At 40.9% G+C, this 27,149-nt stretch overlaps 2 protein-coding genes across 2 annotated transcripts in view; both read left to right on the top strand.

Annotated features, from left to right (window-relative positions):
• The window catches only part of wwc1 (WW and C2 domain containing 1), a 462,139-nt gene extending 441,972 nt beyond the window's left edge, over positions 1 to 20,167 (top strand). The window contains exon 14 of the transcript XR_015520523.1: positions 19,674 to 20,167. The gene's annotated coding sequence lies outside the window, so the exon portion shown is untranslated. The remainder of the gene's footprint in view (positions 1 to 19,673) is intronic.
• LOC147838928 (uncharacterized) overlaps positions 1 to 27,149 on the top strand; it is a 619,529-nt gene that overhangs the window by 73,684 nt on the left and 518,696 nt on the right. The window lies entirely within an intron of this gene.

The following is a 27,149-nucleotide window of genomic DNA, read 5'->3' as shown; positions in this document are numbered from 1 at the left end:
CCAGTTAATGCTTGGGCAGCATGATCTCAAGAGGAAATGTAACTATTTTATGTTTTGTCAGTTTATTGTTAAGTTACAAATTGTACAATTTTCAAAATGCAGCATGGGACCCAACTTCACCCCTAAACTCAACCATCATTGGGTGGATGAGCAAATCCAACTGTAATACGTACAAATTAAAAATAGTATGTCATATTTTTTGACATGTCTAATTCGAATAAATTCGTACAAAGTCACATTTACAGACATTTGTGTTGTCAAACAGATTAATTAACTCTCGCAAAATCTGGCTACTACTACAAACAAGTAATTAAAAAACAAAGTGGCACTAAGCTTAATCAGCTTGTATGCCTGTTTTTTGGGGAGGTGAAAGGGGTTTTACAAAGAAAAAATATGTTGCTGATGAGGGAGTAAACAAACAGACTTAGCAGAGCATAGACAACATGGCTTGAAGCTAAATATGAAGATAAATAGATTCGTGGACCAACATCTGTGGTTGATTACCAGAGGATTTAATTTCAACACATTCGCTAGTTTATATATATGTAAAAAAAAGAATAGAACATGTTTACTGCGATTCACTTAAAACAGAGTCTAAAAGTCAAGAGAGCATAAATATTAAGCTCATATTTTGTTTCTTAAAACGCATTCATTAATTTAACTCTAATAAGTTATTTCTTCTAGGTGTTACTAGCCTTTCTAAATGGAGCAATTGTAGTTGGTTTATGTAATGTACACTGTAAATAATACACAATTATTTGAATAGTATTTGGATAATTCTATGTAAATAGTTTTACTACATTTCATTTTTTAAATTAAGTTTTGTCTTTAAACTGATAAATCAGGTTAATGTTTAACACAAATAAATTAAAAATATTACTTAAAAGAATACTTGACAACTTGACATCTAATCAATGGGCTTCTATATTTTTATAAAACTTAAAACATATTACCTGTAGGTAGGGGTGCTGCTTAGGGAGGGGTAGTAAGGATTATTGTAAGGGCCCAGAGTTACTGTTAGGCGCTCGAACCAGTGACCTGCTTGCTGCAAGGCGATCATGCTACTCACTGTGCCACCGTGATGCCCTTATAACGATGACAATGCTAAAAATTGTTCTGATTATAACAATAGGCAGTGAACAATTAACGGTGAACAATGAAACAACAGTGGACAAAAGCTATACCGATAAAGATGTGGTGAAACAATATTGTTGGGACCACCCACCCACTCACTTTCATCAGCGACTTCAGACACCCCACCCAACCCCGTTCTTCACTTTAATCCGTGACATAACCATAGGGCCCATACCGCCCAGCGGCAAGGTATAAATATAAAAGTCCCTCATATATCTAGTGCTAGTTTGGGTGTGTTGCCACCTTTGAATATGCTGGGAGAAAAAATTTGTGTTGTTTTTATTCCACTACACTGACTGTGATTGCTAAATTCCCCATTTAACAAGATAGATTACCTGAGCTGGATTCACTGGTCAGCACACAGAGGACAGCTCAGGTTACATGAGGGTAATACAGACAAAATATACTAAAAAATAAAATGAACAACGTAAATTTTGGGCTGGTTTGGACACAGATATAGTTAGCGTAACAATTAAATGTATTGTTAACAGCATTGGCCTTTAATAATGCAGAATAGTCAGGGTTGTGGGTGTGTGCGCTCTTTTTGTGGTTGTCTGTGTTGTCGGAGTTATGTTTTGCTTTACTCAATGTATGTTTATTGTCACGTGTCTGTGTTGTGGTCACATGGTTTTATTGCTTAACGATCAGCTTTTCTGATCAGCCACTTCAGCTGTGGTTAATTTCCGTGCCTATATCTTAACAGCATTTCGTTGCTTTGTTGTCAGTTCGTTATTGTTTGTTCGTGATGTCTCGTCAGGACTCTCGTTGGCAATTCGCTGGATTAAGCTGCGGTTACACTCCACTTTTCTCCTTATAGACTTATATTCATACGCACCCAAATGTGTCAGACCGGACATGCAAGCAACTGGTTTTTCAAAAACATGACCTCTCTGGACCAAAATTCAATCCTGCCCTATTTCACAGTGCTTGTACAACAGAACACTGAACTGAACTTAAACACTAAATACTGAACTTCACTGTTTGAATTTACTATGACTTTTAAAGCTAATGAAATGCAAAATTAGACTTGTAGAAACAAACTAAAATGGTGCGGCTACTTAAGCAAATGCTTTTTCATAGATGTTTTCTGTTTATTATTATTATTATTATAATTAAATGGAAATCACCTTTAGCACTTTTTTATTCAATTATTTTAGAAAAATAACATAAAAAAATGCAAAAGCAAAGCTGCTTAATTTATCAACGACTTATCAAAACAATTACATGCCTTCTTTTCAGATGCACTGACAATTTTGTTGCCAATTTTCAGTATTCTGCTGGCACTGACAACCATTAAAAATAGGATTTTGTTCGTCTATCTTTTTTCATACAAATGTTTCCAAACCCTTGATTTGCATCAGACAGCAAAGACAAAAGGCGAGATTTACTAAATGCTCCCGTCAGTGCAAATCCTTTTTTTACACTACCAATTGAAATTACCATTAAAAAAATGTCAGAGTTTACTTGAGACACACAGTGAACTATTTGAGGCCCTCATAAAAGCAATGTTTTAACCCGACTTGTGCCTGCCTGCATTGTTAGTAAATTACTTGCACCTCTTCACCATCTGCTCTGCTTGTTTGCGACCTAATTTGTGGTGGCTTATGTACTGTGGACATTAACCTCATCTTTATAGGATAGTGCTCTTGGGGTAATTTGCCCTGTTCAGTAAATATAGGCTTTCTGCTACTTCTGCTTTTTTTTGCTGTACTGTGACCAGGCTCTGTGAAGTTCAGATGGTGTGGTGAGTAAACAAGAATGCATGCTTTGGTGGAAATGCATAGACTGTGTGTAGATTGTATCAAAATAAAGGTGTCTTGTCTAATATTTGATGGAATTTGAGTTATATGCCGTGCTGGTATAAAAACTTAAACTAAATAACCAAGGCACCTCTAAAAAGAAAGAAAGAAAAGGAAATGGAAACCTATTGTAAATGATTGTAAAATAAAGAGAACTACAACTAAAATGTAAAAAATGGTATCAGAATAGCTGGAAGTGTGCAAGCACATGCTTTGGGTGACTTCAGCCCATCAACAGCCAGAAGACATTACTAGTCTCTCACAGACAAAACTAGTCTCTCACAGACATTACTAGTGTCTCAAAGCACATCACTAGTCTCTCAGTGACATCAAGTAGTCTCTCATATGACATCACTAGTATCTCAAACTCCTGACTATTCTCTCCAGGTCATCAGTCTCTCACAGTACAATACTATTTTCTCACAGGACATTGCTAGTCCCTCACAAGAATATCACTAGACTCTCAAAGACATCAAATAGTCTCTAATAGGAAATTTCTAGTATCTCAAACACCTAACTATTCTCTCAGAGACATCACTCACACGTCTCTCACAGGACATGTGTAGTTTTTCACAGGACATCACTCGTCTCTCACAGGACATCACTATTTTCTCAGAGGAAATCGCTAGTCTCAAAGGAAATTGGTAGTGTCTCTCACAGGACATCGCTAGTCTCTCAAAGGACATTGGTAGTCTCTCACAGGACATCACTATTTTCTCACAGGACAGCGCTAGTCTCTCAAAGGACATTGCTAGTCCCTCACAAGAACATCACTAGTTTCTTAAAGACATTAAGTAGTCTCTGATGGGACATTCCTAATATCTCAAACACCACACTATTTTCTCACAGACATTACTAGACTCTTACAGGTCATCAATAGTCTCTCTCAGGACATTGGTAGTCTCTCACAGGTCATCATTAGTCTTTCACAGAACATCACAATTTTCTCACTGGACATCAATCATTCAATTATTTTCTTTTTGGCTTAGTCCCTTCATTAATCTGGGGTCGCCACAGCGGAATGTATTGCCAACTTGTCCAACATATGTTTTTACGTAGTGGATGCTCTTCCAGCTACAACCCATCATTGGGAACTAGGTAGCCAGACTTACATATGACTGCATTTCATCTTTAAAACAAACACTACGGTACAGTATGATGCCATTTCTTTTTGTTCTCACTTACCAGCTGACCGCTTACTTTCGTGTGGATGGCTTTTCCGCTGTTACCAGTTTGTCCGGTGGCTCAACATGTAGACTTGAGACACAGAGAGCAGTTGACTGTGACAATGCAGTTCGAGTGCGATAAAGAATGAACTCGTCTTCCAGAATGTGGGTAAGACAAAAACAACAGCTAAAAAATAAAATAAACAATTAGGTAAAAGGGTGAGAATGTGGTGAAATCTGAAAACCTAGTAATATTTGAGGGACTTCTTAAAACTCTGTGGTTGGGTTTAGGGAAGGGGATTGGGTGGGTTAGTTGATTGGTTAATCAGTCATTTATTCAGTTAGTAGACTGTCAGTCGAAAGCAGCCTTTGTTGGATTAACATGAGAACAACAAACAAGAATGGCACTCGCAAGAGAAATTTGACATCTGAAAAAGCATATACAGTGGCCTCTGGTGGATTTGCAAAAAACTAAAACTGCAAAAAAAAAAAACCCTCTTTGTAGTACCTCTTGAGCTTTTTGTCAGGTTGAAAGGGAAGCAATGGTGTACAGCCATTTTCAGATATCTCCAGAGATGTACAATAGGATTTAGGTCTGGGCTCTGGCTGGGCCACTCAAGGCAATCACTGAAGGTTTGTGAAGCCACTCCGTTGATATTTTGGCGGTGTGCTTTGGGTCATTGTCCTGCAGGAAGACGAACCGTCGAATCAGTCTAAGGTCAAGAGCACTCAGAAGCACGTTTTCATTCAGGATGTCTCTGTACAATGCTGCTTTCATCTTTGTCTCTATCCTGACTAGTCTTCCAGTTCCTGCTGCTGAAAAACATCACCACAGCATGATGCTGCCACCACCATACTTCACTATAGGGATGGTTTTAGCCTGGCCATGAGCAGTGCCTGGTTTACTCCAAATGTAACGCCTGGCATTCACTTCAAAGCGTTCAATATTAGTCTCATCATACCTGACAACATTGTCTCAGATGCCTTTTGGAAAATTCCAGGTGGGCTGCTATGAGCCCTTTACTATGGAGTAGGTTCCAGCCTTGTACCTCGAGAAAATCCTGTCTCTGGGGTCTACAGACAATTCCTTTGTCTTCATGCTTGGTTTGTGCTTTGACATCCACTGCCAACCCTTAAACCTTATATAGACAGGTGTATACCTTTTCAAATCATGTCCAATCAACTGAATTTGAACTCCAATTAAGCTGCTGAAACATCTCAAGAATGAAAAGGGGAAACAGAATGTTTCTGAGCTTAATTTAGAGCTTCATGGCAAAGGCTGTGGATACTAATGTACATGTAATTTTTCAGTTTTTTTTTTTTTTATTTAATTTACAACAATTTCGGAAAATCTTTTTCAGATTGTCATTATGGGGAGAATTTTGAGAAAATAAATGAATTTAATCTATTTTAAAATAAGGCTGTAACAAAAAAAAAATGAAGCGCTATGAATATTTTCCATATTTACTGCATGTATTCTGAGAATAATAGTGATTCTTGTTATTATTGGTGTATACTGAATGCAGCAGTAGGTTCTTTTCTACAGAGAGTAGAAAAATGCAAAACTAATTTAGAGCGAATACTCACAAATTAAAGACAGCGTATTCATCTGAAGCATTTAAAGGTTAATGAGATTTTTGACTCTGTCTGTCTGGCTTGGCCCTAAGAGACTCTTGACTGCCTTAAGGAGGAAGAGAGCAAAGTGACTCTGTCATGAATGTCAAAACAGTCCTCTAAGATTCCGCAAAAGATGTGTATCCCAGACAGTTATTCCCTTGCTTTTAGGTGAGGTAACTTGACCAAAAGGAGCTCCGGGGACATGACGCAGAACATGACCCCTGATACGGCCCCCCTGACCAGTGACAGCTCAAACTAACCTCCTTATCAGCTGAAAGGCACATGGCAGATGAGACTGCGAGCCTCTCCTCTCTGCCTCCTCGCTCACAACTACTTATCAATGGGATATTTTGGATCTCTCACATGGCCAGCAAACACACACACTGCACAAAAGGAGAGTAACAAGATTAGTAGACCGTGTGTGTATGTCTAAGCAGGTAGATCATATACTTTCATATGACTATGTGAATATTTATAGTGATTTTAGTCACATTTTAAATGCATTGGCTGTCTTAACTTCAGTTTGTTTATTTATTAACAGTTTGAAAGGAGTGGTTACCTAAAATCTGAAAATCTGAACATCAGTATTCCCCCTTTGTGGCATTTAAAACCTGTGCAACATATAGTGTTTTGCCCATTCAATTTTGTTTTGGACTGCAATAGCTCTCATTCTATGGCCGGAAAACGTTCGAGGTTACTAAAGTAACCCTTCGTTCCCCGAGGAGGGGAACGGAAGCACTATAAGTGGATTTGATTGTAAAATCCACGCATTGGGAGGTTCGGTTCAGAAGCTACTCGTCTGAAAGAGTATTGAACGGGCCAATTAAGAATGAATTGGCAGCGCAAGCCTGCGCAGGTGAGCGGCATAAGCAATCAACTGAGTATATAAGCTCACCTGGCGCAGCAGACGCTATCCTTTTTAAGCTGAAGAGACTTTCAACAGCTAAGGGACAGTCATTATGGCGACGGAGTATAGTGCTTCCGTTCCCCTCCTCGGGGAACGAAGGGTTACTTTAGTAACCTCGAACGTTCCCCTTCGGGGGGAACTTCAGCACTATAAGTGGATTTGATTGTAAAATCCACGCATTGGGAGCCCATTGAAAGCGCCATAATGACTGCACCTTACCAACACCCCCGATGAGGAGATAGTCAAGCAAGCGTGACGCACCCACATCATGGGGGGCGCGGTCCTCCAACGTGTCCCTGGCCCTAATTTATCCTACTTCAACAGAAGTTTTACGGATTTATATATATTTTTTGGGGTGTCGTGAGCATCTAGATAATTCTAGGAATACGACAGTACGTTGGGAAGCGTGCAATCCCGATAGGGAGGACGCTGCGGAGGCCATCCGTTACCCAAGGGGGGATAGATGGCAGAATTTACATATGGACTAGCCCTAAAAAGGGGGAGTACGCATAGCAAAAGAGTGGTTAGCGGGGAGGGAAGACACGGGTCCGCCCAGGGGGGGGGGGGGACTTAACCGTGGCTGAATAAGCATATGGGATCGCCTAGTGGGGACCACGCATAGCAGACACCTTTACCCAAAACGCGGGCTGACCAGCGGGCAGACCTACAACGTAGTGGGCCAGCAAGTGACTCCTCCGCTGAGTCAGTGCTGGGGGCCACGGAGGAATCTGCAGGGCTCACCTGACGGGGAACTTTACTGACAGATAAAAAGGCGCACGTATCTCCGTGTTAGGGAAAATGGCGCAGCAAGCGTGTTTCAACACCCTACCGAGTTGTTTCCTCAATCACCAAGGGTTACCTAATACCCTTGAGGAAACCGGCTCCACTCGCAGATTGTAAAACCTTGCAAATGTGTTGGGTGTTACCCAGCCCGCAGCTCTACAGATGTCTGTTAGAGGGGCGCCGCGTGCGCGCGCTCGAGAGGATGCGAAGCTCCGAGTGGAGTGCGCACGCGCTCTCGGGGGACGCGGCTCATCTCGGCTCTGATAGTGAAAGAAAGGCATCCACAATCTAGTGGGAACTTATTTCGGTACGGCACTTCCCTGCTGCCGACCGCTATAACAGACGAAGAGCTGCTCAGATGATCTAAACTCTGAGTGCGGTCCGGATAATACGCAAAACGCGAACTGGACAATAAATAAGGGCTGGGTCTGCCTCCTCCGAGGGCAGCGCTTGCAGGCTCACTACCTCGTATTAAAACGGAGTGGTAGGAACCTTGGGCACATATCGCGGGCGGGGTCTCATACGTGAGAGAAGCCAGCCCAATTACAGGCACGAGTCACTGACCGAAAAATGCCTCCGGGTCCCCGACCCTCTAATCGATATCAACGCGACCAGCAGAGCTGTCTTCAGGGACAGAAATATACTGAGTCGAGGATCGAAGGGATCTGACGCGGCTTGTGTAGCGAGGGCGAGATCCTAAGAGGGCATGAAGGGGGGCGGGGTGGATTAATTCGCTTAACGCCCCTGAGGAACCGGATGATGAGGTTATGCGTTCCCACGGTGCTGCCAGCCACCGCGTTTTGAGAGCGGAGATGGCAGCCACGTAACCTTGAGTGTGGAGGGCGACAGCCTGCTCTCCAACTTCTCTCGGCGTAAAGAAAGCACAACGCTGATCTGGCAAATTACGGGGGTCTTCTCAGCGAGAGACACACCATTCAGTGAATAGACTTCACGTCAGGGCATAGGCGCGCTCGGGGAGGGGGCTCTAGCCCGAGTGACGGTATTAGCCACCGCAATCGGAGGTTACCTAAGTCTTCCTCGCGTCTAAAAATCTCTTCAAAGATCGGCGAGGGTGCCAGGTGGTGCCCTGTCCCTGAGAGAGTAGGTGCTCTCTCGAAGGGACTGCCAGGGGAGGGCTATCGCGAGGGAGAGCTCTGACATCCAGGTCCGGTTGAGCCAGAGGGGCGCAACCAGCAACCTGTTCCTCGTCCTCCCTGACCATGCACAGTAACTGCGCGAGCAGGCTCACTGGGGGAAACGCGTATTGCGCGTGCCCCGAGGCCAGCTGTAAGCCAGTGCATCCGTGCCGAGAGCACTCGGTCAGGGAAAGAACAACTGGCAATGAGCGATCTCGGGGGAAGCAACAGATCGATCTGGGCTTCCCCGAATCGCGCCCATATCAGCTGAACAGACTCGGGGTGGAGTCTCCATGCTCCAGGACGCAAGGCTGCCGTGAGAGCGCATCGGCTGCACGGTTGAGCTTGCCTGAATATGAATGGCGTGCAGCGATTTCAGCCGCGGATGACTCCAGAGGAGCAGACGGCGGGCGAGCTGAGACATGCGGCGAGAGCGCATACTCCCTATACGGCTGATATACGCCACCGCCGCCGTACTGTCCGTCCTGACCAGCACGTGTTGCCGCTCCAACACCGGAAAAAAACGGTGGAGAGCGGGGAACACTGCCAACAGCTCCAGGCGATATGCCAATGCAACTGGGTACCTTTCCACAGGTCCGCAGCCGCATGCCCGCAACGCACAGCCCCCCAGCCCGTGTTGGAAGCGTCTGCTGAAACGACAACAAGACTGGACGCCTGTTCTAGAGACACCCAGGCCTGTAGGAACGAGGGGTCGCTCCAAGGGCTGAGGGCGCGGCGACACAGCGCAGTAACAGAGACTCGGTGTGCGCGCGCGTGCCATGCGCGTCTGGGGACTCGATCGTGAAGCCAGTGCTGAAGTGGTCTCATATAGAATAATCCGAGCGGCATGAAGCGGCTGCGGATGCCATATGCCCCAGGAGCCTCTGAAATTGTTTCAGTGGGACCACTATTTTACTGTCGAGCTCTCTCAGACAGTACAGCATCAGCTGAGCGCGCTCTCCGGAGAGGCGCGCTGCCATGGTGACCGAGTCCAGCTCCAGCCCGAGAGAAGAGATCCTCTGCACGGGGGCGAGTTTGCTCTTTTCTCGGTTGACCTGAAACCCCCACAGGTGGAAGTGCCAGAGCACTTTGTCTCTGTGCATAATCAACTCTGTGCATAATCAAAAGAGAGGGCAATTCAGCCAGTCGTAAAGAAATTGAGTATGCAGATGCCCGCGAGCCGAAGGGGCGCTGAGGCACCCTCCGCGGGCTTGGTGAGGACCCGCGGAGACAGAGAGAGCCCGAAGGGGAGGGCTTTGTATTGCCAAGCTCGACCTTCAAACGCAAACCGCAGAAACTGTCGGTGGCGAGGAAGAGTGGAGACATGGAAATACGCGTCCATCAGGTCTAATGCTGCAGACCAACCCAGAGGACGAACGCACCGGAGGATGCGCTTCTGCGTGAGCATTCTGAACGGCAGCTTGTGCAGGCAGCGGTTCAAAACGCGCAGATCTAGGATTGGCCGTGACCCACCGCTCTTTTTGGGCACGATGAAGCGTGGGCTGTAAAACCCGCTCTCCATCTCGGCTGGAGGGAGCGGCTCGATTGCATCCTTCGCCAGGAGGACAGCAATCTCCTCTCGCAAGACAGGGGCGGACAGGGGGCTGACCCTGGTGAATACACACCCGTGACTTGGGGGGCCGTTTCGCGAACTGAATCGCATAGCCGAGTCTGATTGTGCGTATGAGCCACCGCGAAGAGCTGGCCCGCGCTAACCAGGCAGGCAGAGCTCTCGCTAATGGACTCATCGCTACAATCGCTGACGTACCAGCAGTGGGGCAGCGCGGAGTGGGTGTGCTGATCCGGGAAGCTCGCGGGTCCCACGGAAAAGCTGGAGGTGGGATATTTGCTCTCACTCCAAACCCGAGCTCCGGAGGGGAGGCTCGAGGGGTGGGAGAAAGGAGACCGTCCTCCCAGCGCTCGTGAGCCACTGGCGAAACGCACCGAATCTGCAAGCTAGAAAGCATAGCGTCCCAGACTGGCAGATTTCGGGCTGTCACATCTGGGGAAGTGAAAAGTGCCCTTTCATAATGTTTTCATGGCAGTAAAAAGTGCCGTTGGAAATGGGGCCCCGCCCTCCAGCGGGGAAAGAGCAAGTTCCCTCTTCTCCAGATGGCCTGTCCCAGGGGCGCTTCGCGGTCCGTTGCCGGACTTAGCGGCGTTCTGGGCAGGGGGGCTGCCTGCTTCCGAGGTGCCCGACGCGCTCGCTTCGCCTTAGGCGTGTGCGGGGGCGGAGCAGCTCTCGTAGGCGGACGCCTTCGGCGAGGAGCAGGTATGAATGGCACGGCGGGCGGAGCGGGCTACGGACCGCCGATAAGACATCACCCACCAACTGCTCTCTCACCGCCTTGAATTCCTGGGTGAATTCACAGACAGTGTCGCCGAACCTGGCTGGGGATATGGGGAAGTCAAGAAAGCGGACTTTGTCGACTTTGCGCATATCAGCCAGGGGTGGCGCTCCTGGACCACTAATGTGGACATCGTCCTCCCCAACGCACACGCAGCGGACTCAGTAGTCCGAAGAGCTAAGTCGGCGGCGGTGCGAAGCTCGTAAGCCTGGGTTGGACCCACCCTCGTGCAGCTCGGCCAGCGCCTGCGCTTGGTAGCGCTGGTAGGTGGCTATCGCATGCAAGGCGGAAGCAGCCTGGCCCGCAGCTATGTAAGCTCTAGCTCCGAGGGAGGTAGATAACTTACAGGCTTTGGATGGGAGACGAGGCGGACCCCGCCAAGAAGAGGCGCCGCGCGGATTTACCGCCATCGCGCACTCAACCTGAGGAATCGCCACATACCCCCTGGCTGTTTCACCGTCAAGAGTGGTTAGGGTGGAGGAACACGCAGCACGAGCAGAAAAAAGTGCTTTACAAGACCGCGTGAGCCTACTGTGCACCTCCGGGAAGAAGGGAACGCCCCTCTAGTCGGTCCGGCCGCGGAGCTGGGGGATAAACCATCTCCAACCCACGGCCGAAGCAGCCCGGGAAAGCACGGCTAACATGTCCGTTTCAGGATCCGTAGTGACAGCGCTCACCAGCCCGAAGGGGGCGAGCGGGTCTGGATCATCATCGGACAATGAAAGCCCACCCTCCGATGCCGCGGTGGACATCTGGTCTCCGGTGTCATCGGGCGTAAGGGCTACCATCTGTTAGACGGATCGCTTCCTCCGCCCGAAGCTTGGATGGAGCGCTTAGAGGAGCGGGAGGTCCGCGGGCCCGTGGGCGACGGATTATCTCTCGCTGAAACCCTCAGATCTGCCCGAGTGCCCGCTGCAGAGCAGGGGACAACTGGGGTGGTTCGCCTTTTTGCAAAGGCTAACCGCGATCTTGCGCAACAGTCATGGCATCGCAATGACGACATGAACTGCCCGCGAGCAGCGCATTAACATGCTGGACCCCCAGACATGTAACACAGTGCCCGCGCCCATCATCCGAGGACAGGAAACCACCGCATCCAGAAACGCACAGTCGGAGCGCCGTCCTGATAAGGACGTGCTGCACGACTGTGTTGCTCTTTCTGTGAAGTTTGCAACTTTATACGCACCGCTCTGGAGGACCGGACCCAAAGAACGCCAGGCAAGGGAGAAACCCAGCTCGACCGTCTGCCACTGCGTGTACACACTCTGGACCGGGAGAATGCTCTCGTTCGCTCAGAATCGCTGGTCACAGCAGGAGGAACCCTCATCGACTCGATCAGAAAGTCTCTGAAGCGAAAAGGATAGCGTCTGCTGCGCCAGGTGAGCTTATATACTCAGTTGATTGCTTATGCCGCTCACCTGCGCAGGCTTGCGCTGCCAATTCATTCTTAATTGGCCCGTTCAATACTCTTTCAGACGAGTAGCTTCTGAACCGAACCTCCCAATGCGTGGATTTTACAATCAAATCCACTTATAGTGCTGAAGTTCCCCCCGAAGGGGAACTGTTCTTTACACGTGTTTTCTTTTGCGTCCAACAAAATCAATGATTTCAATCAAATTTAAATCATCCTAAATGTAGGTCTGAGGATTGCCTCTAACCTTTGGACAAAATGTCTGCTAAATGTAAATGTAGGTTAAAAATCCCTTTGAACTATCAATATACTGCTAAATAAGTATCCTAAAATGCTCATAGTAATCCTTTTACTTTGTAAATTAAGCAAGATACGTTTTCCTTCGTGTCCAATGGCAGATGACCTTTCTGTTACTCTGCTTATTTGCTACAGTGGTGAAGATGTCATTCAGTGACTCTGGCATTTATTAAATTATGATGCTGATTATGGTGACTGAAATGACATAGTCAAGCACGTCAACCAATGAGTTTGGGGAATAGTCAAGCATGTCAACCAATGAGTTTTTTGTCAAGGTTGAGGTGTACAACGGTTCTTGTTGTTACCTATCTGCAACAACCTACCTGTACCATTTTATATCAATCAATCAATCAATCAATCCATCCATCCATCCATCCATCCATCCATCCATCCATCAATCAATCAAGTAACCAACTAACTAATGAACCAACCAATCAAGTCCAGTTTAATAGATCGTATCAAAAAGCAAAGCCTTCATCAGAAATAATTTTCTCTTAATACTTATTTGCTCTGCTTTTATCAACACATACGAAAATTGAATAGCTCAACTAGCTTGACAGCAATAGCTCAACTAATGGGATGCATTTACGACATGTCTCTCTGACTAAATGACCCATGACTGATGGAGTGAGTGTTCAGGGGCTCTTTGAAAACAGACCTTTTGTTTGAGGATTTACTTGTTGCCCGCAATAGAAATAATACCTTTTATTCATTTATTTAAACAATTCAAAACATATCAGAAAAGTCTCTATTTAAATCGATCGAGTGTGGATCTGATATCCCCTCAAATAAACATGGTAGTCTCTTATTATTGCAATCTTTAAAAGATTATTGTTCTGATGTCTAGATTTTTGTTGCAACTTTATTGTGTTAATTCACAACATCCTTACAGGTTAAAAACTATTCAAAGCCTGTGTGTGAGCAGCAGGTACATTGTGTGGTTAGACAAATCTAGCTGCATCATGTTAACCCTGGCGAAAAATGTAAAAACTGCCTCACATAAGCACTCACAGGAGTTGTTGCTGTTGAATCTTCAGTAGTTTACTGCATCTGCTCAATGTCATTTTTGACAGATTAAAACAACCGTATACTGTACTTGAGCCTTGAAGCTCAAATTACAGTAACATTTCCATTCAATCATTCAGCAGATGTTTTTTTCCCCCCAAAGTGATTTAGAAATGAGTGTAATAGAAGCAATCAAGGCAACAAAAGACTAACAATATGTAAATGCTGTGGGGCAGGTCCCGATTAGTCTAACAAAGCACATGGACAAGTATGTTTTTTTTTTTATATATTAAATAAAAAGAGAATACTGAAGCAGGTAAAACTGGGTAATGGTGGGCGGTCAAGTTGTTAACAGAGATATGTGCTTTTAGCTCTTTCTTGGTAATGGCTAAAGACAGATTTTTAAGTCAGTTCTACCAGATGTTATACACAATGTGTTTCTCTTGATTAATGCAAGCTCCTGGAAGGCACATGAGTCTTAAGTAATCAAGTTAGGTAAAGGGAGGCAAAGTTAGTGTTTGTTTTGCTACTGCATTCTGGAACAGTTGCAATTGTGTCATAATGCTGATTGTAAAGCCTACCAAGACAACCTAGACTAGACATAAGTAAATAGAACAAAGACATTGTGTAGCAGCCAGTGTTGGGGAGTGACTAGGTACATATAACGGTGTAATATAATTACAAAATAAATTTAATTACAAAATAAAAGTAACTGTAGTTTGTTACAGTTACTGAGAAATAATGTGTAATTAAATTACAGTTACTTATGAAAAATTTTAAAGATTTCAAATGAGGTTACATCTAACAATATTCTTTAAAAATCTGAAATATGTTAAATAACATTAATCTGTTGCTTTGCCTGTTTTTGATATGCACGATGCCTTCTGCTAAGGCCTTTTATATGCTTTTGATTGGTTTTCCGGTTTGAATTTGCAGCGCACCACTTCTACCAATTACGTTAATGTTCTTTGCCATAGTGGTGACGCTACTAGCTTAACTACATTTCTCAGTAGAGTGGCGATAGCATTGCTACTTCATAAATAAAATAAATAAAATAGCTTTTCAGTAGTGAAGCTATTCTATTAGTTAAGTAGCGCAGTAGCGTCCACAAAAGCTAAATTTTACCAATCGCGGATCAACAAGTAATGACACCGACATTCACAGAGCTGTGAGGCTGGTGTTTAGCCGATGAAAGTAAATCCCGATGATGGCGAGAATGACGATTTCTTCTTCTACCTTTTTCTGTGGTCGACAACAAACGCTTTGGTGCGCTACTGTCACCTCTTGCCTCCTCTGGCCTGTCCTACAGGCAATAAAGGCAGTCACCTAGGGCCCTGCGTTTCTTGGAGGGCCCCACGATAGCTGCTCTTAAATGTTTATTGTGAACATAAGCATGAGGACAAGCGCGTGTGTTTAAATCATGAGCAATGCGCATTGCGCAATGCACAAACCCCATTAAACGTGATACAATTCACAATGATGGAGAGAGAAAAAAAATAGCTCTATATAATTCATACATGACAAAAGCTGAAAACGATAATAAATACACAACAACAATATGAATAAAAGCAGAAAATATTAGAAATATACCCAGCAGCACCACACTCTGTTTTGCATAACACCGCACACAATCAGCTTTTGGGTGAACTAAAATGACATAACTTATTCCTACACAGATTCCAGACATCTCTCCACTTTGCTCACGTTTGATATTAACCCGAAAAAGTCTTAAGTAATATAACGTCATAAGTGTTATTGCTATTTGTAATCAATCTTATTCAAATTTTAGTCTGAAATAAAATGGCATCTAAACAGCTGAAAAAAAGAAGAAAAGCAGAGGAAAAAAGCAAGCTCAAAGTAATGTTCTGCTATGCATAATACATTATTTAGTAGTACTTTGCAATACTTATTTGTTTTAATATGAGTAAATATTTTTACATGTGCATTATAGGTTAAATATGTTACAGTTATTAAAAATGTATACACTTAAATATTAAATTTGTATTTTTTTTGTGTTTTTTTTTTTTTTTGTGTGTGCATTCTTTTTTACACCAGTGGGCCCAATCAAAATCAGGCTTAAAATCCTGTAGTGTGAACTAGACTTTACACCACACAGTTTTTTAATAAGTCAATACAGTGCAGATACGGGCGGTCAAATGAGAAGTTCGGGGAGTGTGGTTGATCTGACGTACAATCGTTTGATTCCGCGACTCCGCCTCAGGCTATTAAGTAGTACTTCCGTGCATGCCCATGCAGGCTCCAATAACAGCAGTTTTTTATGACAGTTTGTGCCTGTCATGAAGCGTTTTGCATTCAAAGCGTTCTACGGGAAAAGGCATGTCGCGTCATCCATATTTTTTAAATTCATTGTGGCAGAAACTGAACAATGAAAAAAATAAAATGAACCAAGGAATAAATAATGAATTTAATTATGATTTGTACGCTGACTTTGTGCATTAATGAATTATAATTTGTGCATTTGGCTTTACCTATGCTAGCATACACAAAATATAAACTACTTTTAAACTGTGCTGACAATGAAGATGAAATAGCATATAGTCTTTCACCGTATCTTGTAAAAATAGCTGTGCAGATTTTGGATTAATCAAAAATCAGTTTTATTGCATTAATCATAATGTAATATGTGTTAATTTTAAATTAATTACAATCTTATAAACATAGCTGCAAAAACCTGTTCAGAAGGATGGAACACCAACTTAACAAGATTCATAAAAAGATATGCAAGTATCTACTTCAGTAAAACAACTGAAGACCTCAGTTCTCAGATTAATGGAGCAGATGCACTTCGGTTACACCTTTTTCGAGGCAAAAAGAACTGATTGATATCTACAATTGCCGTTTTGAATCGTTAACATGGCTCACCACAGAGGTATCAGTGCTCACAGACAACATTTTGCAGTTGTGAAAACAGAATACCAAGCTGGCAATATCACATTAAGCTTATCTTGAAGGTACGTGAGCTGCAAAATCATGGCAAGCTTAGATGAGTTCCCACTGCATGCGGTCTGTACAGATATTTGGACATGGACCAGAGGCCTCTTATAGGGAGATGTCATACCCCTTTAGCGATTAGCTATTGTTTGCTCTCTCTGCACCTAAGCAATGAGATATTCTCCTCCGTGCAACAATTTATTCACACATTTGAACGGAATTGAAAAAGCAGCTCTCAAGGAAACAATAGCGGAGGGCTGATTTAGCGTAATGGATTGAGGCAAGTCAATCAAATCATGCACATTTGTCCTGTTGGGCATGTTTATCCATTCTCATTCCAGAAGCATTTGTGGTGGTTGTGCCAGTTAAACATCGCTATGCTTATTATGGTGTCAACATCGCAAAGAATGCTCTGGTATATTTAAAGACAGGCCCATTCAACCTGAACCTGAAATTGAGTGGAGGAGACGGCACTTTGGATTGTGGAAAAAGATTCTCGGTCTCACCTATTATGCCACTGATTGCAACAAGCTGAAAAGATAGAATTAAAAAGCATTTAGAGTCGGTGAGTAAATTGTAATTTGCCGTTCTCTTGCAGAAAGTTTCATTCATAACTTGCTTTGTCTGTCAAACAAAAGTACCCTTTCACCGGTGCTTTTTGCAGCTTCTTTGTGCAACATCAACAATGCTGCACTTAGAGGAAATGAGCTTTAATACTATGATTTATTTATTCATCTATTCTTTTGTCTATTAACATTTTTACTTGGAAAATAATTCAGTGCAAGCTTGTGAATATTTCATTTCATTTTCACTTATATATTTTAATATTAATAAAGATCAGATAAGAATATATATATATATATATATATATATATATATATATATATATATATATATATATATATATATATATATATATATATATATATATATATATAGTTGAAAAATTATAAGCCCCCTCTGATTTATTTATTTTTATTTTTTCATTTTTAAATATTTTCCAAATTAAGTTTAACAGAGCAAAGACATTTTCATAGTATGTCTGATAGTATTTTTTCTTCTGGGATTTTTTTTTTTTTTAATTTTTAAAAAACATTTTAAGGTCAAAATTTTTAGCTCCTTTAAGCTATAATTTTATTTGATAGTCTACAGAACAAACCATAGTTATACAATAACTTACCTAATTAACCTAGTTAAGCCTTTAAATGTCACTTTAAGCTTTATAGAAGTGTCTTCAAAGATATCTAGTCATCATATGAATGATAAAATAAATCAATTATTAGAGATGAGTTATTAAAACTATTGTATTCAGAAAAAAAAACTAAAAAAATCTTAACAGAGTTAACAGTTAATCTTAACAGTCTTAGCTGAGCAAAGGAATTTTCACAGTATGTCTGATAAAATTTTTTCTTCTGGAGAAAGTCTTACTTGTTTTATTTTGGTTTTATTTTTAATGTTTTTAAAAACCATTTTAGCGGCAAGATTATTAGCCCCTTTAAGCTATTTATTTATTTTTTTTGTCAATACTCTAAAGAACAAACCATTGTTATACAATAACTTGCCTAATTACCCTAAACTAGTTAACCTAATTAACCTAGTTAACCCTTTAAATGTCACTTTAAGCATTATATTTTTCAAGACACTTGAAGTGTCCTGAAAAATATCTAGTAAAATATTATTTACAGTCATCATGGCAAAGATAAAATAAATTAAAGATGAGTTATTAAAATTATTACGCTCAGAAATTAGATGAAAAAATATCCCCGTTAAACAGAAATTGGGGAAAAAAATAAACAAGGCGGGCTAATAATTATATATATATATATATATATATATATATATATATATATATATATATATATATATATATATATATATATATTTGTGATTTTTTTTGGTTTAGAGATTGTATTAAGTGTAAATAAATCTGCCGCTACATGCAATAGTATCTGGCTTGTACATTCAAGCAAAGACATTGAGTCACTGACATGCAGTCTCAGACTTATACACTCAACAGTGCTAGTGACATCACTTTGAGGGGTAGGGTTAGGGGCGGGCCTTGGTGTACACATTAAAAAGCATGCATGCAGTCTATATATATATATATATATATATATAAGACAAAACTAACCAAAAGCAGACACAATGAAATTAGACCTAATGCGACTGGATTAATTTTTCACTGGATCCGAAAGTCAACAGAAATACCGCAGTTAATCAAAAAAATTCCTGGTGCCCTGCTGTTTGCTTTGGCTGCCTCTCCAATAATTTTACTTACTTAACATTTAAATTATTAAATATTGCTTTATATCATTGCCTGTCTGACAGATTATTGCCTGTCTGACAGAACTTTCTGTTGTAAAAAAACTTTGTGAATGTGAAAGATTACATCTGTAGCTTAAGTCATGAGCAGATGCTTATGCACTGTAATGGAGTGAATGGAATTCCTGATGGATCTTTTTTGATCAACTTTAAAAGTGCAGCATATGTTCATTTTCTACATCTCATAAGGCACTCTACACCAATGCATAAGTACACATCGAATTTCTTAAATGTCAATCACTCATCTATCATCACACTAAGTTATATGATCTTTGAAACCTCACTACATTACCTGCTAACAAAGTGGGCGGTTTAATGTAAAAACAACAACAAAACAAACAAACAAGTGATCAAACAACAGTTAATGGTATCAGGGGTCTTCATACCTCGCTTAAATGATCTAAGATGATTTGGTAGATCCTGGATCGTTTATCTTGATAACTGATCTCTGGCTAATTTGGTTCTTCAAACAAGTTCGCAAATCAGATTAAAATGTCTGGATGAACTGATCTGAGATCGCTGCGTGTGGTGTGAAGGACAGATCTATCGATCTTCGAAAACATGATCAGCAATGCAACGATTGGCTGATGGCACATCAGCGTAATGACATCATCTCATTAATATTCAATTATCCATGTGAGCAAAATTAAATAAAATTAGCAGTAAACGGTTTGTTAAAAATGACACGCAATAACTTTCCAAGTTTGTTATGAGCTGTAGGCTTTACACTCTTATGTGTCAAGAGTATTCATCATGTATTTCAATGCATATCAATGTATTTAGTTCTTGTAACCAGAAATTAGCTCATTTTATGAATATTAATAATCAACAATAACGGTTTATTCTTAATTATTAATATTCCGGCTTAAGCTTCAGTCAATTTGGTCAAACAGACATATGATTGTATATGATCATGCTCGCGCGACCGAGCGGATTCCCAGATTATGAATATTAATTATCAACAATAACGAATTATTATTAATCATTAATATTCCGGATCAATTTATTGTTAATTTGACCAAACAAACGCAAGCAGAGCCGCCGCTTTTCAGAGCGGACACGGTAATCTATTCATTTAGAATAAGGGAATTTAATTGCTACTTCTTGTGAAGTAGATTAATCATTCAAAAGTTTTAAACAACTTGTAATAGCTAGGCAGGGGAATCTGTATTTCAGTGACATTTTCTTGTGAGGCAAACAATACAATTCACTTGATTATAATGGAATTTATTGACTAGTCGGACATAACGAACAAACAAATGCACAAACATAAATTAAACACAGAACAAAGGTAAACTACGTGGAGATATCGGGTCTATACGGGACTATAAAACATGTACGAACAGAAAGAGATAGCAAAGCGCGGAAATATAGGTTTCAGATAAAAGAGTGACAAAGCTTTCAGTTCCACACGCACCATTAAGGACCACCAAGTTTATACAAACAAAAACACCTTTTTTGATAAAAAAGGGGCACAGCTTAATCGCATAACTAAAATCACCTGGACTTTCATGTCTGGAGGTCCCTCTTATGCGAGTCTCTCTTCCGTCGTGATGAAAACTCCTTTTGATGTCTTTCTTGATGCGTGGAGTTTGTAATGCAGTTCGGACGAACACGATCGCAAACTTTAAACTGAGTTTACTTTGCCGGAAAATAAAGAAAGCATTACGGGAAAAAGTCCATGCGGCATAGAAAAGCCGCGTAGCCCTAAAAGGGCCACGTTTTGATGGGTTCTTTGTTCGGACCTTCACTGAGGATGTTTGGGGGGAAGTCTAGTTGTACCTGCGGGTCACGTAACAACCCGTACAGCATTCTGACCAATGATTTCAGGGGAAAGTTTGCGCGCGAACCTTCCTTTGTCTCGAGGCTGCTCGTATGCAAATTTGAGTGTCCGCCCAAAGCATGCGTACAGGCATTTAATACAGGGGATTAAAGAATAAAGCAATGCTAGTTATGATCTTGCTCTATGCATCATTTGTTGTAAAATGTCAGCAGAAACCCATCGGTACCAAACATGGGGGGTTTAAAAGTACATCAACATGTTTTTTCACATCCTCATATTATGTATGCCTTAAAAAGGCCTAAAATGTATGAATTTGTATAAACTATGAGGAATGGTACACATTACAAAAGTTAAGTGTAATTAAACAAGAGATTTGGGTTCTAAATGTCTTTGTTTTAATATACTAAAACATTGGAGAGGAATGTCTTTTTCTTCTGTGAGGAGACGGCTGCTCTTATCTGCCATGTCCCTTTGAAGTCGGCAGAGAGTAAGTTAGGACTGCTCTGTGAAACGTCCCAAACTCGTTACTTGTCAGCAGGAAATTTTTTAGGCCAGACTTTGTTTCACCGAGTGATCTGAACTGCCCCGGAAATTGAAACCAGACCATTCTCATGGAATGTTGAACGAAATGTTTATCTCCAGCATATATGTTACATTCTACATTTAGAGAATATTTTATTTATTATAGTAGCTTAGGCCTACTTAAGTTTTTTAATGAGCATAAATAATAACTGTATAAATTAATTTTGCATCAAAAAAGCATTTTGATATCGGTAAAGGTGTCAATCACCGGCATGTTAGTGATCAAAACACATGCTTGACTGCATAAATTATTATCCTTTTTTTTTTAAAAAAGTCGAATATTGTGGATGTACGTGTTTGCATCTAAAAAGTTAATATCAATAAATTTTCACTTTGAACCACCAGGTGGCAGTGTTTTACTTTTATTTTGGAGTGCAGATTGCATAAGTTTTATTAATTTTAATTAATAAATTAATAATTTAAATAATTTTATGTATATTTACTATTTTCCCAAGTGTATATAACTACTCCAAGAAATTATCAGCGTTCTGTACATACTTACTCAGTATTATCTTTGCTTGAACTGACCCAATCGAATCCTGTTTATATGAAATGAACCTGCTTCTACACAGGTTTGATCTACCAGAACTGTTACTATGACAACAAGTCTCCGATGAGTTTTGAAGAACGAAACGATCCTGGATCGTGTCAAATCGTCAACATCCAAATCCAGCTAATTGAGTAATCCACGTACAAACAATGGATCCAAGGTGTGATTAGGTCTATCTTTTTTCAATTCCACAAGAGTTTTGAGTTAAAAGTAAATACCAATTTAAAACCATTGCTCAGAAAAATGTCTTAAGCTGTGTTTAGTTGTGCTAAACTACAGTATTGAGTAAATAAGTAAGGGATAAAGTACATCCAGGTGGTTGTTGTCGCAGATTACTACACAGCGGTCTGGCTTACTCGATTCTCCAAGGTAATTCAAGGCAGGGCCGGAGTGGGACTCATTTTCAGCCCTGGAGTTTCAAGCCAGACCGGCCCCCTCAGTTCACGACTGATTTCAATTCAGTTTCTAATTTAACTATCACGTCTTTTTCAAGAAAACAGCTGCTTTAGAAATTTAAATGTTCAACAACCCTAACATTATATGTCTTTACAATAAAAATGAAAAAGAAAATTAATAATAATTTTTCAGGTGAGATTTGAACACGGGTCCGCGACATTGAAACACAACGTGCTTACCAATGGACCACAATGGCGCTACTACAGTGGCCCCAACAAATAAGTAATGACTTGTGACCCTGAAGACACAGCACTACTTTCTTTTGATGGCTCAATCTTTTTCTCCCCTTTTTAGATTTCTGATCAAGTTATGTCAGATTTATTAATGTAGCGAATCATTTGATTTTCATTGAGCAGGTGTATTATTTATTAATATTAATTATTCGAATTCTTAAATTCACTAAGGTGCCGCTGTTTGGGGTCGATAGTTACATTACACTAAGGCTGTTTCTCAATTCCATGAACGCAGAGAATGGACTTGTGTTCTTGTGGAGATTGGTCTTGCCAGGTGTCCTCGGAAGAACGAACTCAGGAGACCGCGAGGGCAGAGAACGCATCCTTTGAGAATTGAGATGCTGCGTTCTTCCTGATGGTCACATGACCTTCACGTGTTTTAAATAGTAAATTATTTAAACATTACAGCCTTCATACAACGATTTATTGTTTTTCCCCTTTTCAAAATATATACTTTGCATAAACATTATAAATATATGTTGCACAATATAAATAAAACAGATTTTAATACGAATTTCAGCAAACAAACACCCTTAATGTGTTTATTCCTTTATTAAGATGTCCATGGTAATGTTTACTTTCCCCGTTTCATTTAGGGAAACTCCTGAGGCAAATAATTCATATCTATGAACTTTAATAATAAATCTAGATAAAATGCAGCGCTTCCCACCTTCAGTCGCAATGACTTCTGGGACTTCCAGAGCAAGTTCGGCACTCAAGTCTGCATCGGTGCGTCCTCGATATCAAGAACACATCCGGGAAGTTTCACGCGTCCTCCGTACTTGCGGTCTTGAGTATTGGAACTGAACTTAGGCAGCTGATGATGATGTTGCACGAGAACACGGGGACGCAAGACAGCTGAAGGACGCATATTGAGAAACAGCCTAAGTTTTTCACTCATCGCTGCGCACATGCTGATGAAGTGATTTGATTTGATTTAAAAGTAAAGCTGATAGAAATAAACAGAAACAGCTGAATGGAGCATACATTAACCTACCTATCATTTACAAGATAACCCCAAGCAGCGCATGTATGGGGATTTGAACATAATCACTGTAAACTAATCACACAGTCAAGATAATTAAAAGTATCAGAATTAGCTTGTGTTATTAGCTTGTGAACGGACAAGGCAGTGGCGCAGTAGGTAGCGCTGTCGCCTCACAGCAAGAAGGTCGCTGGGTTGCTGATTTGAGCCTTGGCTCAGTTGGCGTTTCTGTGTGGAGTTTGCATGTTCTACCTGCGTTAGCGTGGGTTTCCTCTGGGTGCTCCGGTTTCCCCCAGAGACCGAAGGCTTAATGTACAGTTGAATTGGGTGGGCTAAATTGTCTGTAGCGTGTGAATGTGTGTGTGGATGTTTCCCAGAGATGGGTTGCTACTGGAAGGGCATCTGCTGTGTAAAAACTTGCTGGATAAGTTCGTGGTTCATTCCGCTGTGGCGACCCCGGATTAATAAAGGGACTAAGCTGACAAGAAAATGAAATGAAATTAGCTTGTGAATGACCAATCAGATTTAAGTATTATCAACAGCTATGTAATAATTATGGATAAATGCATCTGCTGTTACTTCTCAAAAGAAATGGGGAAATTTATATTTAATGCTATATAAAAATAACAAGATGAACAAATTACTTAACTGCCAACCGCACACTAGATTCTCGGTGAGATAAACATATGTTGTTTTGTATCCATAAAAACATGAAACGTGCTTCACGTGACCATCAGACTTCCAGACTCGTTGAACTTATTTAACATTTTCTTGTACGTTGCATTTAGGGTTGGTTAAAATAAATAAGTAAATAAATAAAAATCTTTCTTGGTTAAGGTTACATCTCAGTGTTTGTCAGAAAATGTCTTCTACCCCCTCTAGCTATGCTTTAATTATTTACTCCTAGCACACTTCACTCCCAAGACAGTATGAATCTTGTGAGCCACACTCAATAATTAACAAAGTTCCACATTTCAAGCGCAAATCCTCACAACATTTTATGTGCCCTGTTTCTTATGCAGTATTTATTTTTTGCTTTTATTTCCCTTTTTCCAGTTGCCATTTTAGTGCTTTAATGGTTTGATATGTTGTTTTACTGCTTGCATAGAACTTGAGCGCTCTGTAAAACATGCAAGACACTAGAGTACGATCATTTATACCACTGACATTGATGCTGATTGTAACAGGCAGCCAAAGTGAAGCTCAAAGGTTTACTCAGAAAGAAACATAAAGTATCCTATATGAGCATATACTGTATATGAGACCAGTTTTCATTCAAACAGAATACATTTTAGAAAGTAGAAGAAAAGCAACTCTCTGAAGTTTCCCAGAGCTGCTGTCATTTTAGCTATAATACTGTATGTAGGTGTTCTGGCATCAAAAACTGCACATTTGTTCAGATGCTTCTTATACGCCATGGGCTGTCAGACCCAGAATAGTTTGTACATATCTGCGAGGCCTGCTGTAGAACAATCGCTTTTGGATTTAAAAATAAGTAGCAGCACGCGGACCAGTCGGGAGAAGGGATCAGTTATGGATTCAAGTCATTGGTTTTTACATTTAATTCAGTTTAACTCATTTTTATTTCTATAGTGCTTTTATAGTGTAGACTGTCAAAGCAGCTTTACATAGAAGATTATAGTGAACTGAAACAGTGTCAGTACAGTTTAGTTCAGTTCAATGTGGTTTTATATTTACTGCTGAGAGTCCAAACACTGAAATAAAAATCTAGGATTGTTATGATTATTAGTTTGTGGAGGTGCTCAGCCCTGGCGGATTTTAGAGCCCTTCTATAGCTGGACATACTGTCTTTGTACTCTAATTTAGTTTATTTTTTTCCATTTACATTCCAGGGCAAGGGTTGCTATTTTGAGAGTGGAAGTATAACTATTATACCATGGTGTAGTTTTTATTATCTTTAGCCTGTTTTAATTTAAATGGTGCCACATTATTTAGTGTGTTGGTAAAGATAGCATCCATATTGCTGATTACTACATCAAGGTCATTTGCGTTTGTGGGAGCATTTTAAAATAAAGATCAGGGGCCTCATGTATCAACGCTGCGTATGCACAAAAACTTTGCGTACGCTAGGTTTCACGCTCAGAATCGCTCACGTTTGGATTTACTAACGATGAACTGACTGTGGGAATGTGCGCAGCTCCACGCCAGCTTTATGGCTGGCGTACGCACATTTTTTGTGCGTGTCTGTTTTATTTCTATTGGCGACTCCTAGAGGCAGTTGTGTTAAATTCCTCTCTACAAAGTGTCTGAGCCTTGTAATGGCAGCTGTATGAGACGGGTTCATCTAGCAGGTATATAAGGTTTCCACACCATACAGTTGACCAGCTAAACATTAAAGTACAATTTGCAGCGGTTGCCTGTTTTCCCAATGTAATCAGAGCGATCTACTGCACACACATTGCTATAAAGACACTATCTGAAGATGAATTTGCATGCGTGAATCAAAAACATTTCCATTCAATAAATGTGCAAATAAAATATGATGCACAAACTTATTTATGATTCCTACTTGTCTTCGTACATGAGGCCCCAGGTTATTTGTGAATTCATCTTTAGTGGACGGGACGATAGTTCTACTAGGGTGATATATCTGTGTGGATCTGCTAATTTCAGGTAAACACAGCTTATATAGTAAGAAGTACTGATCTATTATATCATCACTTTGTTGTATAATGTCTACATCAGTGACCTCAATTCCATAAGACAAAATTAGATTTAATGTATGCTTTAAGTAATGGGTTGGGCCAACAACATTTTGCTGTATCCCAAGTGAATGCAGAAATTTTTAACTACAATTTATAAACTAGAGCCCTAATGTATCGTTAGCGTTAGATTCAGGGTGTTTTCTCAAAATCTATATGTGTGGAAAATCACAGAAAAGTTTTCCCTTTGCATTTTTTTAGAGTTTAAAAGTTTATGTTATTAGCTTAGCTAGCGATTAAGACTTGTTACAACCTTACAGTAAGCACAGAAACTGCAATAATGAGCAATGTAAAATCTAAAATGAGCAAAAGACAAAAGTTTGGGAAATAATGCAAGGTATATTCAAAGTAAACCCAGTATACCATAACCCAAAGTTACAAATCAATGTCCAATCCCACTTCAATTTTTTTAACCCTAGCCCTTCCCCTTAACCCTTGAAACAGAGTGTAAACGCGAAGGACTGAGACACCACTACAACACACACTCGCATAATCATATGTCAATGCAAGCTTTTACTTATGTGAAATTGATGATGGCGACTGCTGTAGTTATTCCAGTTGCATTATTTGTGGGTATTTATCTTCAGGCAATCACTAAAGGCAATGATATCATGTTATCATAACAATATAATGGTTGCTATAAGCTTGTAAATATACTGTGCATTTACACTGCGGCCATATTCATCTATGTACTGTAAACAAAAGAAGAAGAAGAAAAAAAAAACTATCGCCTACCAGATACTGTTAAAAAGATAATTTCCAGGCACTAGACTTTTCTGACAAGTTATTTGAGTGCAATCATGTGACAGATGTGAAAGCATGTTGTGGGACTAAAATACAGAAGTTATTATAATGGTTTATAGATAGATAGCAAAATTAACGTTTTGTTTGTTTGTTTGTTTGTTTTTTAAAGCACAAACACCATGATAAATGTATTAAAACATGTGAATTTTATTCATG

Source organism: Danio rerio, chromosome 21 (genome assembly GCF_052040795.2).
Source record: "Danio rerio strain M-AB ecotype USA chromosome 21, GRCz13ab, whole genome shotgun sequence".
NCBI lineage: Eukaryota > Metazoa > Chordata > Actinopteri > Cypriniformes > Danionidae > Danio > Danio rerio.
This window is presented reverse-complemented; position numbering and strand designations above follow the sequence as displayed.